Source organism: Rutidosis leptorrhynchoides, chromosome 2 (assembly GCF_046630445.1).
Source record: "Rutidosis leptorrhynchoides isolate AG116_Rl617_1_P2 chromosome 2, CSIRO_AGI_Rlap_v1, whole genome shotgun sequence".
NCBI classification, from domain to species: domain Eukaryota; kingdom Viridiplantae; phylum Streptophyta; class Magnoliopsida; order Asterales; family Asteraceae; genus Rutidosis; species Rutidosis leptorrhynchoides.
This window is the reverse complement of record NC_092334.1, coordinates 680,265,489-680,279,106: the sequence shown is the minus strand read 5'-3', so window position 1 is coordinate 680,279,106 and position 13,618 is coordinate 680,265,489.

Here is a 13,618-nt window from a genome sequence, read left to right as displayed (position 1 = left end):
GTCGTCAATTGTAAGCTCTTCCAATGGTATGATAAGTTCGGGTGCAGCAAGACACTTCTTCAGGTTTGACACGTGGAAGGTAGGATGAACTGAGCTTAATTGTGCTAGTAGATCCAAACGGTAAGCAACGGGTCTAACACGTTCCAAGACTTCAAAAGGACCAATGTATCGTGGGTTTAACTTTCCACGTTTTCCAAAACGGATCACACCTTTCCAAGGTGCAACCTTCAACATAACACGGTCACCGATGTTGAATTCAAAGTCTTTACGTTTACGGTCAGCATAACTCTTTTGACGGTCACGAGCAGTCTTAAGTCTAGCTTGAATCTGAGCAATCTTCTCCGTTGTTTCATGGACTACCTCGGGTTCGATGATTTGCTTTTCGCCTACTTCGGCCCAACAAATAGGAGATCGGCACTTACGGCCATACAATGCTTCAAAAGGTGCGGCATTAATGCTTGAGTGATAACTGTTGTTGTAAGAAAATTCGGCGAGTGGCAAATGCCTTTCCCAGGCCTTTCCGAAATCGATAACACATGCACGCAACATGTCTTCCAAGGTCTGAATCATTCGTTCACTTTGCCCGTCGGTCTGTGGGTGATAAGCAGTACTCATGTTGAGGCGGGTTCCCATGGCTTCTTGTAAGGAACGCCAAAATCTAGAAGCAAAACGGGAATCGCGATCTGAGATGATCGATAACGGTACACCATGACGAGATACAACATCTTTAATGCAAAGTTGAGCAAGTCTCTCCATCGTATCTGTTTCTTTCATTGCCAAGAAATGTGCAGGTTTAGTAAGGCGGTCAACAATAACCCATATGGTATCGTATCCGCCCACCGTCTTTGGCAGCTTGGTAATGAAATCCATTGTGTTCCTTTCCCACTTCCATTGTGGGATTTCTGGTTGTTGGATTAACCCAGAAGGTCTCTGATGCTCGGCTTTAACCTTCGAGCAAGTCAAACACTTACCAACATAAGTCGCAACGTCCTTCTTAAGATTCGGCCACCAATGCTGTTCTTTAAGGTCGTGGTACATCTTGCCCGCTCCAGGATGAATCGAATATCTCGATTTGTGTGCTTCATCAAGTATAAGGTTCCGTAGATCTCCATAATAAGGTACCCAAATTCTTCCGGCATAACATCGGAGTCCAGACTCCCTAACCTCGAATCGAGAGACAAGTATGTTCAAACGTTCATGAGATATATTCTCCTCCTTGAGAGCCTCACCTTGGGCTACTCTGATCTGGCTATTGAGGTTCGAATGAATGGTGATGTTCAGAGCCCTAACACGAAGAGGTGCCGTCCTCTCCTTTCGGCTTAAAGCGTCAGCTACAACATTGGCCTTGCCAGGATGATAACGAAGTTCACAATCGTAGTCGTTCAGCATCTCGATCCATAGACGCTGTCTCATATTCAGTTGCTTCTGATCGAAGATGTGCTGGACGCTCTTGTGGTCGGTGAAGATAGTGCTCTTAGTTCCATACAAATAGTGTCTCCACAATTTGAGCGCAAAGACAATGGCTCCAAGTTCGAGATCGTGAGTAGTGTAGTTCCGCTCGTGAATCTTCAATTGGCGGGAGGCATAGGCAATAACTTTTGATCGTTGCATCAGTACACAACCAAAACTGCTCTTCGATGCATCACAATAAACAACAAAGTCGTCACTGCCCTCAGGAAGTGATAGGATAGGTGCGGTGGTTAACTTCTTCTTCAAAGTTTGAAATGCTGATTCATGTGTGGGTTCCCAAATGAACTTCTTGCCCTTGTGAGTTAGTGCGGTCAAAGGACGCGCAATCAGAGAAAATCCTTCAATAAACCTTCGGTATTAACCGGCGAGACCTAGGAATTGGCAAATATGATTCGGAGTAGTGGGGGTCTCCCACTTGCTGATAGCTTCAATCTTGGCGGGGTCAACTTTGATACCCTGATCGCTCACAACATGACCTAGAAACTGGACTTCCTTCAACCAAAATTCACACTTGGAGAATTTGGCGTAAAGCTGCTCTTGTCTCAAGAGTTCAAGTACTAGTCGGAGGTGTTGCTCATGCTCTTCTTCGCTCTTAGAGTAGATGAGGATATCATCTATGAAGACGATAACAAACTTATCCAAGTACGGCTTGCAGACACGATTCATGAGATCCATGAACACGGCAGGTGCATTTGTCAAACCGAATGGCATCACGAGAAACTCATAATGACCATAACGGGTTCTGAATGCAGTTTTCATCACATCACTTTCCTTCACCCTCAGCTGGTGATATCCGGATCACAAATCGATCTTAGAGTAAACACTCGATCCTTGTAGTTGGTCAAAAAGATCGTCAATTCTGGGAAGAGGATACCGATTCTTGATTGTCAATTTGTTGAGTTCACGGTAGTTGATAAACATACAGAAGGATCCATCCTTCTTCTTCAAAAATAGAACAGGTGCGCCCCAAGGCGAGAAACTTGGTTGGATAAATCCACGGTCTAACAGCTCTTGTAGTTGACTCTGTAATTCTTGCATCTCGGAAGGTGCGAGTCTATAAAGTGCGCGAGTTACAGGTGCAGCTCCTGGCACTAAGTCGATCTGAAACTCTACGGCTCTTGGCGGTGGTAATCCAGGCAATTCTTCAGGTAAGACATCGGAAAATTCGTTCACAATTCAAACATCGTTCACGCTCTTCACCTCAGTTTCTACCGTTTTCACATGTGCTAGGACAGCAAGACGTCCCTTCTTCATAATCTTTTGCGCTTTAACACAACTAATGAGGTTCAGCTTCGAGGTACATCTCTCTCCGTAGATGATCAGTGGCTCACCGTCTCCGTGTGGTATACGAAGAGCTTTGTCTCCACAGATAATATCGGCCCTTACCTTGCTCAACCAATCCATACCGACGATCACGTCAAAACTTCCCAATTTGATGGGTATCAAATCAATTTCGAAATCTGCACCAGCTATGTTGATAATAGCTCCTCGACTAATATGGTCAACTTTCTCAATTTTTCCATTGGCGACCTCGACAAGCATACTCTCTTTTAACGGGACTAATGACCAATTAATCTTATCGCAAAAATGTCTACATACATAACTTCTATCCGTACCAGTATCAAACAAGACAGAAGCTAAAAGATTGTTGATAGTGAATATACCTGTCACCAAGTCGGGGTTTTCTCGGGCATCCCTTGCATTAACGTTGAAAGCTCTACCACGGAGTGGTCTGCCATCTTTTCTCTTGTTTGACCACGCATTTCTGAAATGTCCCGTCTGTCCGCATTCGTAGCACTTTTTCGGTCCATTGGCGTTCGGCTTCCCATTCAAAGTGGTGACCTTGCAGTCCTTCCTGATATGCCCAGTCCGTTGGCACTTTTCGCAAACAACATTACAATATCCAGTATGGTGCTTGTAGCACCGCTTGCATTGTGGTAAGGTTCCCTTGTAGTTTGGGTTCGTGTTGGTGTTCGGATTGGTGTTTCCACCGTTGTTGTTTCCCCTAAAACCCTCATGTCGTTTTGCCGGGTTTTGCTCATAGGTCCTTCCCCTGTTGTTGTTGTTGTTGTTGTTGTGGTTATCCCATTTGCGCTTCTCACTAGTACCCGCTTCAGACTTAGTTTTCTCCGGTTCATCGATGGTTATTTGATTCATTAAAGTATCCGCCATGCGCATCACTTCCGGGACATTTGGTGGCTTGGACGAGGTGACGTTTCCTTTAATGCTCTTAGGAAGTCCCCAGAAGTACCTTTCCATTCGCTTGAATTCCGGGGTGACCATTGTCGGACACATCAGGGCTAGTTCCAAAAATCTCCTGTTGTAACCATCAAGGTTGTTCTCAACGGCCTTTAACTGCATGAACTCCATTTCCATCTTTTGTATCTCGGTTCTCGGACAATACTCCTCAATCATGGCACACTTAAATTATTCCCATGGCGTAGCATACGCCTCATCAATGCCTTGTGCCTGTGCCATTGTGTTCCACCACGTGAGCGCGCCGTCAGACAGCGTGCAAGAATCAAATTTGGTTTTGCTGTCCTCCGAACAGTTGCTAACTCGGAATACTGATTCTAGCTTTTCGAACCATCTAGTGAGACCAACCGGTCCCTCAGTGCCGCTGAAGTTATGTGGTTTACATCTCTGGAATTCCTTGTAAGTACACCCATTACGAATGGGTTGAATAACCAGTGGTGGTGGCGGTGGCAGTGGAGCTTGGGGTTGCATTTCCGCAATGGCTGCGGCTACACGTTCTTGGATCATCTCTTCAATTTGAGCAGCAGTAGGTGTGGATCGACCGTTAGCCATGGTGTTCTAAACAAAAATTTTGACTCAAGTCAAAATCCAGCATTCAAATAGTAATAATACAGTATATGTAACCAACACAGAATCAACACATCACATGTTATTAAATAACGCATCTAGGTACAAATACCACAGAATCATCGTACAGTAATGTAAATAGAACATCGTGCAAGAATTAAATAACGCAAAGTTCCATTAATAATAATAAGTTTCATACATCTGAATAAGTCCGTACAATACATAAGTGAAACATAAAACTACAACTAAATTACATAATGAAATCTAAATACAAAAGCCCTACGGTGAAGGTGGGTGAAGGATGTCTATAACATGGGCCATCTGGTCCTATAGCTCAGCAACTCGAGCTCGGAGGATCTCCACCTCCCTTGTCAATTCCTCGACAGTGGGAGATGGTGGGGCAGTCGGTGCTGGCGGTGCAGGTGGTTCCGGTGGTGCCGGTGGTGCAGACATTACATAATGGGGTGCAGGTGTTCCGGCTCCAGAAATAGTCAGTACGTAACGGGGTGCCTTACGCACTTGTGGGTCGGCAGAGTACGGCACAAGCCGCTTACGAGCAGTAACCCTAGAATGCCGACCAAATGCGTCAGTGAAAGCACGACCTCCATTCACCCCTGGAATGACAGTGCCATCAAAATGGTACCGCTTCTTCGGCGGGGTGTAGGGTGCCTGTATAGGTACATCAGCAGGGTCCTCATCATCACTGGAGTCGTCTGAGGAGGTGTCATCGGATGAAGCATCAGTGGATGACGGGTCATCCGAATCATATGGTGGCTGTACGGGTGGCTGAACTGGCCATCCTTGAGCGGCCATCATCTGTCTGTACCTAGCGGGTCCGATCGGAATGAGACGTCCATCAGGGGCGCTTCAGCACCAATGGCAATACCGGTTACGGGACGGACCTTCCCCGAACTCCGCGGGAATCACAATCTCACCGGAGCGGGGCTGTGATCCTGAGGGTCCGGGGCAGATGGAGCTGGAATCTCCAAAGGGTCCTGGGCTCCACTATAAGTAACCACTGGGGCAGGCGCCTGGCTGCTAGTCCCGGAAGATGAAGCGCCGGGGTCACTCGTGGGTAGCGGGATCGGTGTGTCGGCAGCAGCAGCAGGTGGGGTGGCTGACGAGTCTGAACTGCCCAAAATGATAGCAGGTGGAGTATCCGACATCTGAACAAGGAAAAATAAATTTTTCCATGTCAGTAAGTCATAAAGCAAGTACGTATTAGGCCAACAGTTTAAATCATGTATAACAATAAGTAGCATGGCAATAATAACGAATCGTACAGAAGTAGCATGCAATCGAAAGCAAGTAATATCATACATTAGTGAAATCATGTATTAGCATACGGCATGTAGCAGTAAAAGTAAGCAGTAGCATGCAGTAAGTTCAGCAGAAACACGTAAACTAGCAAGTTGTAGATTAGTCCTATTAGTGAATCCTACTCGGGTCGGTCTTAGACTCACTAATGCAACCTAATTCCCTACAACCAATGCTCTGATACCAAATGTGATGCCCCGTACAAAACCATCGTGTACGAATCATCAACAACAGGATCATTACAAGGTTAAGTACTATATGATGCAATAAAAGAAGTTGCATTCACGATAGAAAGATGACGTCATAATCGACATCAAAAGTTTTACACCAACAGTATGCTTCTACGAATAGCAAGCATGAATATATGTATGTGACCCTTAGGTCGTTACAAAACATAGTTTCAAATGTATTAAAGTTTGAATGCAAGATAAACAGTTCATGCGGTGATAACACTAGAGCAGCGGGTGTCTACGGCAAGACTAGCACGACAGCGGAAGCAAATAACCTTAAGCACCTGAGAAAAACATGCTTAAAAACGTCAACACAAAGGTTGGTGAGCTATAGTTTAAGTATAACAGTATGTAAGGTAGGCCACGAGATTTCAGTGCTACAAAGAGCGTTTCAAAACAGTATGATAAAGTATATGTTAACCGTGGGCACTTGGTAACTAACTTAACGTTTATACCCCCTGAAAGTACACTTGGCAAGTGCGTATGTTTACGAAGTATTAAACACTCGTTAAATGCTAGCGCTACTAGCCCGAGTGGGGATGTCAAACCCTATGGATCCATATCTAAGATTCGCGTTCACCGGTTCAAAAACCAATGACTAAATGTTACCGAGCTAAAGGGAATGTTTCTGCCGTTATATAACCCACACATATATAAAGTTTAAGTACTCGTGCCTAGTATGTAAAACATAAAATCCGCATGTATTCTCAGTTCCCAAAATAAGTTAAAGTAAAAAGGGAATGCTATAACTCACAATGATAAAGTAGCGGTAAAGTCGAGTCGGGAAATAAGCAAGTGTGTAGGTCCGGGAAGTCCTCAACCTAAGTCCAATAGTACTAAGTCAGTAAATCGTCCGAATAGGTTTAAATGTATGTAAATAAGGTCTTAAGGTTCATCATCATTCATCATCAAACAAAAGGTGTAAAGTAAGTTTCGTTCATGAAAAGAGTTTAAAACAAAGGCTGAGTTTGGTCAGTCACCACGGCCTCTATACCTACTGAAATAAGGTGAGACCAGTGGACATGGCTCCATATATGAGTCCTTTAGTTGTGGTTAAAATTACAGAAGCAAACTCGTCTTCGTTTGACCGTGGCGACGGTCTAAGTGCGAGTAGGTCAGAATTTTCAGCACAACGTTAAATGGACATAGTGACGATCGGAGGGCCATAAATCCTAAACCGTAACTCGGATTAAGACGAGTCCTATATGAAAAGTTATCTACTCGAACAGAGATATCTGAAAATAATAATTACAGTAGCCCAGGTCATACGGGTCAGACACAGAAACAGTAAAACAGTAGGGTCAGTAGGTTCTGGTGGTTCTTGGTGCTCGATGCTTATCATGGTTCTCATCCTTGATGCATATAGCTTCAAGTGTACAACTCGTTGATGTGTTTGCATCATTTTCACCAAGGTTTGACCATCATAACCCAATTGTAAGTCTAATACATGAAGCACAACTCACTTAAGTGTTGCAAGTGTTTTGATGAACCAAAGTTACATCAAAGTCTTAGATTTAACACATACATGAACTATAAAACTAATATTAAGTTACAACTTGAAAATAAACTTATAAAATCAAGATCTTAAGTTGTAGAACATAGTTCTTAGTTAGATCTTGAAGATCCTAGACCCCAAAAGTCTAGATCTAACATAAGTGTACCAAGTTATAATTAAAGAAAGCTTACTTACATGTTCTTGAACTTTTAAAGTTAACTTTAGTTCAAGATTAATGAGATCAAAGTTAACTAGTAACATTTGACCAATATTAACCAACAAAAATAAATTTAAAGTGCATAATATGAGGTAATAAACTAAGTAAACAAGTAAATAAGTTCATGAGTTTCATACTTTAAAGATTCAAGCCTAAGTCTTGATCTTTAAGAAAGTAAGCTTTTAAGTTTACAAACATGATTCCCAAGTATGATTTACAACCATGAACTTACAATCTTTTTAAAACAATAATTGTAGAACATAACTAGTAAGTTAGTTCTTGTGTGTTCTTGTTATACAAGATAAAAGAAGAATGAAACTAGTAAGTTTGATTCTTGAAACTAGTAAGGAACAACAACAACTAGTAACTACAAGTAAGTAAATAATAATCAAAGACTAGTAACAATGAACAAAAGATGATGATGAAGGATGTTCTTGGTTTCGGTTTTTTTTAAGCAAGAAAAGAAAAGAGAAATGTTCATAATGCTTACAAGTGTTAGAGAGAAAATGAGAGAAAGTAATGAGAGAAAATGTGAAGTAACTTGTGTGTGTGAAGAGTGAAGGAGTACACTAGTGAACAAGTAGTAAAAAAAAGATTTTGAACACATCTAAAGGCCCTAGGCTGACGGATTTTGGGGTTCCAAGGGAAGGAGGAGAAGATCCACAAGGTTCTTACAAGTATTTGACTAAAAAGATGGACAATATGTGTGCTTGCATGGGGATGGTGTAGTAATTAGATTCTAAACAAAGTTAACTAACTAGTTTGTTTCCAAAGTGATACTTAAATGCAAGAATGGGCTAAAGAATCCATTTAAAATGTAGGGTGGGTTTATAAGCCCAAAATCATGAGTCCATTAACATTAATCAAGCCCAAGTTCAAGTAATTAACAAGTAAAAGTCTAATAACACTAATAAAGGCCCAATTAATCAACTAATAACTTTAGTTAATTAAAATGATTAATAAAACTTAATCATGAATGTAAATAATACTTGAAAATATTATTCGTGCAAGTTTCGTGTGTCACAAAGACGTTTCGGGCAATTAAAGTCAAGTACGGGCAATCATGGCAACATGTAAATGTAATACATACATTCGTTTAATCACAAGTATTAATAATAATAATTATTAATAAATAAACGTTGGAAAATCCAAGGTCGTTACATAAACCATGTTGCGGACATCCTCTTAAAAACTTTCCAAATCTTGTCCACGCCTCATATAGAGTTTCATTTAGCTTTTGTGTGAACGTAACTATTTCTTCTTGAAGTCTCACGACTTTTGATGCCGAAAAGAATTGTTTAAGAAATTTTTCAACTAAAACATCCCATGTATCAATCGCCCCTTCAGGTAACGATTCTAACCAATCTTTGGCTTCTCCCTTTAAAGTCCGGGGAAATAACATGAGATAGATCTGTTCATCCACAACTTCTCTTATTTTAAATAGAGTACAGATCCTATTAAAGGTGCGAAGATGTTCATTTGGATCTTCCTTCGGCGCATCACTAAATTGGCATTGATTAGTTACCATGTGTAGGATTTGTCCTTTAATTTCATATTCTGGTGCATTAATGTCTGGTTGAGTAATTGCGTGACCTTGGCCAGTGCGTTTAGCCCTCATTCGGTCTTCCATACTTAGAGGTTCCAGATTTTTCATGATTGAAATTGTTAAATCTGAATCACTAGAGGATTCTGACTTAATGGTTTCTTCCTTGACAATCTCTGGATGAGTAATTTGTGGTTCAGGAGGAATGATTAGTGGTTCAGGATCTCTGAATTGTTCTTGAATATCCTCCGGATTCTCAATTGTGAGGTCGGGTTCAAAAAATGGATTATCGAAAATTTGAATTGGAGTACTTGGTCAGTACTTGGTCGACAAGATGATGATTCTAAAGAAAAATCAACGGCGACAATGTTGGCTAGATGTCTTGATCGAGTTACAGGTGGTGAACGTATAAAAGGTGGTGAACGTTTTGCTCGGTGCATTCACTGAATATCCTATTAGTTATAAAGATAAAAATTATATAAGCTATCAAATTAATAGACTTTTCTGATTTTGCACACGTTTCGAATAGCCAATAGATGCAGCAGGTAGCCAGGACCCTTTAAATCGAAAGCCCACAACTCGCCACTAACAAATCCAACTATTACTACGAACCAGAAAATTTTGGATGTCTATCAATTTAACCGCTTAAAATAATTTTTCGTCGAAATTTTGAAATAAAAATCTATGTCCTAAAAACTAGAGCGTCGAGAAATAAGAAAGAAAAAGAGTGCGTCGGAAAACGTCGAAAAATAAAAGGTCGAAAAATAATAATAAGAAAGTAAAGCGTTGAAACTTAAAATTCTAAAAAAACTTAAGACTAAAAGTTGCGTCTAAAGGTATTAAAGCTTAAAATGAATTCTATATCCAAAACGGCAATAACTTAATTAGGCACTAAAATCTATAAAATATTAAAGCGATAATTGACGTCGTAAAATTCTAAGGCGTCTAAATCTTAATCTAAAGGAAAAGCACTTAAGGGATTTTACGGAAAATCTTAGAAATCAAACAATAAAAATAAACTACCACAAAAACTAACTTAAAACTAATTACGAACGATAAAAATACAAATTACAATTAAACGATTAAAAAGATACAAAATTTAAAAATAAAACCATAGTTATAAAAAATATAATTTTTATAAAAATATAATTTTTATATTATTATTTAATAAAAGTATTAATTTTATATATTAATCAAACTTATTTAAAACTTAAATATACAAATTTAATTAAAACTAAAATTAATTATTAAACAACTAAACCCTAATTATTATTAATTAATTATAATTAAAATTATATAAACCCTAACTGTGTAATTAATGCGTACCAGGTCAGGCGTGTCAGAATTCTTCGCGAGTGTGGATTTCTGCAGCCCAATAACTCCGCGAGTGCGGAGGATGCAGATTCAGATGATGTGCAGGTTCAAATTACGCAGGTTCAATTTTTTTTTAAAAATTTTAATTTTCTGTTTTGTTTTTTTTTTATAAAATATAACTTAAATAAAACTTATATTTTAACGATTACTTATTAGATTTTTATAATTCTAAAAAAAATAAACTTTTTAATTAAAACACCTAAATAGATATATATTTTTTTTTATGTTTTTATATTTTTGTTTTTAATATTTAAAACTTATATTTTCACAAAAATAGATTAAAACTTAATAAAAATCTTTTTTTTATATAGCGTTTCACTTCGGCGTTGAATTTTTCCCGGCATCGGCGCCAAAAATACTTGATGTTATGAGAGATGTATACGAAATAGTTATATTTTTACTACGAAATAATATTAAATACGATACAATTTTACACAAGTTATTTATTTATTTATAGAGTGGATATACCTAAACCTTGCTACAACACTATAGGCAGTGTACCTAATCGTACAGTAGTGTAGTTTTTAGTAAGTCCGGTTCGTTCCGCAGGGAGCTAGCCAAGTTTAACGCTATATATATTTTAAACTATATATATATATATATATATATATATATATATATATATATATATATATATATATATACACATATATATAAGTAATATTATTATTATAAAAAGGGGGTTTTACCGTTTAATGCCCGGTTTGTCGATTTTAAAACTTTAGTCACAATTAAAACCTAATGTAAAATATTAAATATAAAAATAACTTAATTTAAAGCGTAAATTAAATAACGATAATAAAAGTGCGATAATTTAAAGTGCGGTAAATAAAATGACGATAAATAAAATTGCGATAATTAAAAGTGCGATAAATAAAATGACGATAAATAAAATTGCGATAATTAAAAAGTACGATAATTAAAAATGCAATAAGATATAAAATAAAGGAATTATGCTTATTTAAACTTCTGTAATCATGATGTTCAACGTGTTGATTTTAATTTATTGCCATGGGTTAATTGTCCTTTGTCCTGGATTATTCGATATGTCCATACGGTTTTGTCCATAATAGTCCATCAGTCATAAATATAAAGTGCGAGAGTCCTCGTCAAATTATCCTTATACCCGAAGTCAAATATTCCAACTAATTGGGGATTTGAACTGTAACAAGGTCTTAATACTTTGTTTAATGAATACACCAGGTTATCGACTGCGTGTAATCCAAGGTTTTAATACTTTGTTAACAATTACACCAATTACCCTTGAATGTAATCCACCCCTGTTTCAATGAGTCCATTGACTATTAATCCATCCCCGTGTCCGGTAAAATGAACAATTATTGGTATTTATAGATATCCCGCCCACCGTACCCGATTAAGCGTATGTGATTATTTATAGATACGTCAAATTGTAACCTTTAATATTAAATTAATGAGGTATCGTTTAGTTAATATAAAACTCATTAATAGCCCATAGTCTAATTTCCACAAGTGTCGTTCTTTTGTCCAAACCTCAATTATGGTACAAAGCCCAATAACCCCGTCTTTAATATTTAGCCCAACATCATGATTACTTCGGCTTAAATAAGCATAATAATAATTTAGCTACGAGACATTAATTTAAAAAGGTTGAACATAACTTACAATGAGTATTAATAGCGTAGCGTTACACGGACAGAGTTTCGACTTACAAACTTAAAACATTCGCCACTATAACCTTATTATTATTAAACTTAAATTAAAATTATAAAATATAAATATAAATATAAATATATCGTAGATAGATAGATAGATAGAAAAAGGTATGTTTAATCGATCAGAATGCGCGGCCTTTTATAGGCCCACGTTTAACTGTTGAGCTCCGCGAGTGCGGAGGTTTTCTTCATCACAGCTCCGCGAGTGCGGAGGTCTGGATTCCAGCTCATAGATCAAATTCAAAACGTGGGCTGCGTATAATTATAATATATAATAATATATGTAATTAATGATATATTATATTATATTCTTGTGCATAGTTGACTTGTAATTTTTGGTCCGTTGCGTCGCTCGCTGAAAGTTGGTTCATGTCTCGGTTCCGAATTTTTGAACGCCTTTTCGTATAATTTAATATCTTGTACTTTGTTTTTTGCGGCTTGGACTCTTGCCATTTTAGACATTTCTCATCAATAATTTGAATCACTTGGATTTTACTTTGTACTTTTTAGCTTTTTGGTCGTTTGCGTCTTCAATTCGTCGAATCTGTCTTTTGTCTTCACCTTTTATTATTTAAACGAATATAACTTGTAAATAGAACAATTGCAACTAAAAGCTTGTCTTTCTTGAAGGATAATGCTATGAAATATATGTTCGTTTTTAGCATTATCAGTTAGTTATTTATATCGACCTACTTTATTTATAGGTCGGCGTTGTGATCATTCTTGATCACTTTACTTCGTTTGCTGTTCGCTTTTTGTGTGGTTACTTCATTTGCTTTAAGGTGAGTTATAGTCCCATTTTTCTATTTTAATCTTTTGGGATGAGAATACATGCATTTTATTTCTACATATTGAACACAAGTGGAAGATGGTCTAAATTATTCATTGTGAGTCGAGCAAAAATATTCCCTAATCTGGTAATTGTAATCACTGGTTTCTACTGGTGAACGCGAATCCTATGGATAGATCTATCGGGTTTGACAACCCCATTTCGAGCTAGTCGCGCTAGCAATTTATAATCGGAATGTATTAGTACTTCGTATTTATTTGAAGATACACATGTTCAGTGTATATATTGTGTTTGGTAAGGGTATGGAAATGGTTAAGTAGTTACCAGGTGACTCATAGATAATGGAATAATGTTTTAATATTTTCTAACATTTTTAAATCTTGTGGTCTAAAGTTTATACGTTTATTTAAACCTATAATTCACTCAATATTTTTGTTGACAGTTTACTCGCATGTTTTCATAGGTACTTGATTTGTTTGGTGTTTCCGCTGTGTTAGAAGTGTCTGCATACATTTGGGCAGATTTTGTTAAACGTTTTACGAAACATTGAACTTGCATTCTCTTTTGGATTATAAAATTGTGGGTATTTAGTTGACAGTGTTTTATGTCAACTTTGATTATTTAATATGTTGGGTTGTTTAAATTACATATTTTGGTAAATTTCC